The sequence below is a fragment of the Tribolium madens genome, unplaced genomic scaffold, assembly GCF_015345945.1.
Source record: "Tribolium madens isolate multiple individuals breed KSU strain unplaced genomic scaffold, Tmad_KSU_1.1 Scaffold_3;HRSCAF=73;Tcas5.2_LG2, whole genome shotgun sequence".
NCBI lineage: Eukaryota > Metazoa > Arthropoda > Insecta > Coleoptera > Tenebrionidae > Tribolium > Tribolium madens.
The window spans coordinates 11,942,045-11,947,381 of record NW_025401006.1 but is presented as its reverse complement, the minus strand read 5'-3'; positions in this window follow the sequence as shown (position 1 = coordinate 11,947,381).

Below are 5,337 nucleotides of genomic sequence, written 5' to 3'. Positions count from 1 at the left end.
ACATTTGTATGACTAAATGTCAAAATTTTATCTTTCAGCCATGGAGAAAAAATTGTACTTTTGCGCCTAAGCGTTTTTACTTTCACCATGAGATTATTAACATTTATCAATGTTTTTCTTGTTGCTTCAGCTATTTATAGAGATCTACATTGTATATCATCAGCATTCAACTTTTTGCACTACTAACTGCCCTAGTTAAATTAATAAAACTTTAAAAAAATGTCAAAACAAATTTATAAACAAATGTTTGTTTATAATGGTTTTTATGATTTTATTACTTGCAAAGCGTTTTGATTGTTTTGTATATTTACCTGCTAATTATATTGTGACTCTTGACTTTTAATATAATAAAATACTATATGTTATTCGGAATAAAAGTGAGTTTATGTGGCTCAACTGAATTATTTGCCTAAGTTTCGCCACATAAACTATCACTTTTACTCCTAATAACATAATATTCTATTCGCTCAGTAAAACAAAACATAAAATAACAATAAAATTGGCAAAACAGTTCTTGTTTTTAATTTTTTTGACACTATTTATATTGCATTTTATTGAACTCAAAACTTGAAATTGCAAATTAAAAAGCTAATTTTTTATTTGTTTTATTTTTTGTGTTCTAACAAAAGTTTTAAATATGTTTTGATCTACAGATCTACTTGTGGAATAATAAATGATAGTAATAAAAAGGTAATTTACGTTGTAAGTCTGATAAGTTAAATATTATAGTACCCACAGTACAAATGAAATGTTTAATACTATTAAAAAAAACATAAAAAAATTGTGTTAACGTTTTATCGTGTCAGAAATAACAATCTGAAGAGTGTTTGTCGCTTGATTACTCTTATCGGCTCTGATGTCGTAATAGCTTACTTTCCGTACTCAAAATGAAGCCGGGAAGAAAAAAATTGAAATTGAATTTTTAAGAAAGACAGTAAACAAATTGGTTTCTTTACAACTAAATGTTACACACACAAGAAAAATTTTGAATTAATGTATAAAGTGTTTCATTTTAATATTCAAATTTAGAGCAAGTGATAAAATGAAATTTTAGAACAAAAGTTTTTTATAAACATGTAACGAAAAAGGCAAAATAATTAAAGTAGTTTTTACTCTACACCCCCCAGTTTAGGACACCTCTGATTAAAAATTTCGACATTTGATCTATGAATTTGGTGTCTAAAAGTTATGAGCTGTACCAAATTTTGTAATTTTATCTATAATGATTTTTAAAAATTCTATTTAAACACACACCTCTTTTCCTTTTCAAAAAGTTTACCTCTTTTACATTGATTTTTTGATACATGATTATAGAAAATTTTTGCCTTAAAATTGAATATTCTATTACCCGTTCAAATTTGTTACAATAAAAACTGAAAACCCTGTATATTGTTGCTTAGGCTATCAACAAGTTACAATATTTTTTTCAGTACAAAATAAAAAAAATAAAAACTCAAAATTTTGTTTTGAACTACGGTATTTTTGCTAAAGCATTTTCTTTAATTTTTGCTAAAGATTTCTCATTGCAAAAAAACTTAAGAAGTAAACTTTATCAAAATTTTTATTTGAGGTCCACTAAATGTATTTTTTGGAATCTCCATACAATAAAACTTAAGAAAATAAAAAAATGAGTCATGTCATAAGCCAATGCTTTTAATCTTTTAAAATTGCTTTTAAAATTAATTTAATCAATTTTGTGCACTAAAATAAAATATTTGCAAACAAGATGTTTCATGTTGTAGGTAAGCTTCCTCAAGTATTTAGAGATAAAATCTTATAAACTAGAAATGATTGAGTGATATCGTGGGAATGTGGAATGCTCTCTAAAGATTTTTAAAAATAATCATAACCTTTCTACTGTCCGCCATTCAGCATGAAAAAGTTCTTTGATTTAGTAAAACTCAAGATGTACGATTAAATGCGTAAGAGGGTTTTGCTTCTTGACATAGCGTTGATGTCTCTCACAAAAGCGCCCACAATCAGATTATTCAAAGGCAAAAAATAACTCAACTTGAATAAAAATAAAACCCAACCAGTACAAACCGCATTCATTAAACAAGAGCATGATACCCTCGTGACTTAATTGATAAAGTTGAGGTAATTACATGATGAACAAAGTTTAAGTTTGTAATCTTGACACATTTTAAATCTTTTGTTCACCGGATTTTAGGTGCTAGGTAGGGACTTTTACAAAAATAATCCGGTATTTAGTCACAAAGGCAGAAGCATTTTAACAACGAGCCGACGTTCGGCGGCCATTTTGCCGACTCTGGGACAGGGGTGTCAAAATCGCGAACACAAAAACTGCTCTTTACAAATTTCTATTAATCAAGTTTTTGGCACAATTAAGTGTTTTGAGGAAATATTTCGTGCAAAAAAACACATGTTTGGATTTATTGGGTGCGAAATTTGGTTTTGTTGAGAAAATGAGTGGAGTATTTTTCTGGTTTGTGCACCCCTGGTGGTGCAATAAGCATATGTGCATCATTGAAGCGAAATTATCCCTGCATCCCTTGCAAGGGCCGCCATCCTCCCTTTGTCCCGGCCCGTCCAACCAACTAATGAGGATAACTAGAGTTAGGTCAATTCTTTAGAAATGTAGTTCGAAGTAATCGCGCATCCTCAATCCAGGTGTGCCTCGAATTCAGTTCTTTACCAACTCGATGACTTTACCTCTACCCCTGGATTAATTGAGAAGTTAACCGGAATATGTTTTAAATTATCTTTTCAACTCTAGTGATGAGAATTCTTGATCCGGAAACGAGGTAACACGACACAAACCTGAAATTCAACGACTTTTTCCTTGGAAGGTGCTTATTTGACAATGGCAAAAACTTTCGGTTGAATCAAGTATCGTGTAGCATGTAATAAACTTCACATGGAAAGTTAAAAGACTTGTCTGGAGTAAAAAGGTAATCGGATGGGACTATCAGGTGGAGAACGCCCATGAGGACATAACCGTTGAACTCTGTAAAGAAGAACAAAAGCACGAGAGCTTTTAGTTCGATGAATAGAAATTGTGAGGAGCACAGGTGAGGAGAACAAACTTCAACGCTTTGACATCACATCCGGAACGGCCATTCTGGTGGGAGACAAACCAGGACTCTTTCAGGATTGCTGAACATCAAGTTGTTCACTTGAAAAAATTTTTTTGTTCATATTGGTGCAAATAAGCATAATTTATTTATTAATCGTTATTTAATAATTTATCTAAAATACCTACTAGCAATATACCCACACGCAATAAACACAACATCAAAGATGTTTCTATTCTTATTTAGAACAATTTGGCGTACAGGGTAAGTGTTCTATCTATAAAAATTTTGAAGTTATTACAGTTTAAATTTTGCATTTTGACTCTATTTATTTCTGTTAAAAAACTAATTTTTCAAGTTGTTTTGCTACAGACTATTAGAAGAGGAAACAAAAAAGCTGTATCCTAAATTGTAACTCTGTTTAATGTTATTTGGGGCTTTTATTGGTAAAATTTTTGTACCTTTACTAAATAATTATAAAAAACAAGATTATAAGTATTATTAAATAAACATAAAAAAATGTCAAATGTCAAAAATAAAAGACAAAAAAATTGAGTTATGCGATTTTTTTGTTCAAATTGCAATCTATGTAAAAAATAATTATTAAATTTAGTAGATAATTGTAATCCTTAGATCCTTTACGAGAAAAATAGTTTTAAAGTGGGTTACCATTAAAAAAAATTAAAAATGTTGTAGAACTCACAAACAAAATTGTCAAACGTCAAAAATTTTTGACAGATAGAATTTTTTAAATATTCTTTTCATGTTTGTGGTATCTTATCTTACATAAAATTTTTCTTTGGGGCGCGAGTTTAGACACCTTGTGTTTTAACTTTATATCAAAAACTAGTAGTAACATAAAAATCAGCTTTTGCCATTAAAATTTGTTTTTTTTTATTGCATGTAAATTTTTTGAGAATTTTTCTACTGTTTTTTATACTCCTAATAAATATTAATTAATTAATATTTTTTTATTTTTCTTAAATGTTTTTTGTTTTTTAAAAAATAAATTATAATTTTCATTATTATTATTTAGCAAGCAGTGAAAAATTATTTACTAAACTCCTAAACAGTGTTGAAATTTTTATCTCAAATATTCAGAAAAATTAGAGAATGGTTGGGACTAGATTTTTTACAATTTTTTGTAGGGTAAGTCTGGGAGAGATGGACCACATTTTGCAGTAAAATTAATTTTTATTTCAATTCAAACTACATTTTTTTTTTTAGCATAAACATTAACACAACTTTCAAAGTAACAAAACTAAAAAACATTTTTTTTTAATACATAAAAAATAATAGTATACAGGCTGATTTTTGTAGGGTTTACAATAAAAACTTTTTAACTTTTAATGTAACTACGGCTTTAAAATTATGTACGCGATCAAAATTGACTATTCTTGATTCAAATAAATTATTTGCAAAATGACTGAACTTTCGAAACTATGAGAAATTGACTCTAACTTTAAAGTTTTAAGTAGAAACCACTAATTTAAATTGCACTTACTTTTGAATCCGTCTTCTTAACATTTTTTGGCGAAATTTTTATTTGCAGGTATTTATTAAAAAAATCACAACTTTTAAATTATTTGCAATAATTAAATATTTTTTTTTGCATTAGATAACCGAAGGTGTGAAAAAAGTTCTAAGGTAGTTTAAAAAGCAGTATAACTCATTTTTTTCAAGAGGATTTGAACCTTTTTTCTCGAAAGAATATTCGTTTTTACTTATCTCAACTTTTATACTGCTTAAAAACAAAAAGAGATAGATGTTAAAGCAGTTTATAAATCACCATTTTCATTTGAAATTTGACAGTTGACAATTTTGAATTACTTTAGATTCTTTAACTATCAAATGCAAAAATATGATATTTTTCATATAAATGAAAAAATATTCACTTATCGCAAATGATTCAAGAAGCCTCGCAAATAAAAATTACGACCAAAAATTGACATACGTCAAAAACTTTGACAGATAAGGACTTTCAAAGTTGACATCAATTTCTTGTAGTTTCAGCAATTTGGCGATTTTGAAAATCATTTAGTTGAATCAAGAATTTCAAAGTGGTGGCTATACCTATTAGAAATTGAAAAGTTTTCATTGTAGGCTCTACAAGAATCACCCTGTATTCCGATGTTCCAAAGTCTATCTTTTTCGGTTTACCCTAATAACTGTTTCAAAAATAAATACCGACTTATGAGTTGGGGTAGTTAAAAAACATAAAACATATTTTTTTATTGTTTATTTATAAACAAACAACTTATACGATTACCTATAATTAAAAATAGTGTACTAAAATAAAACA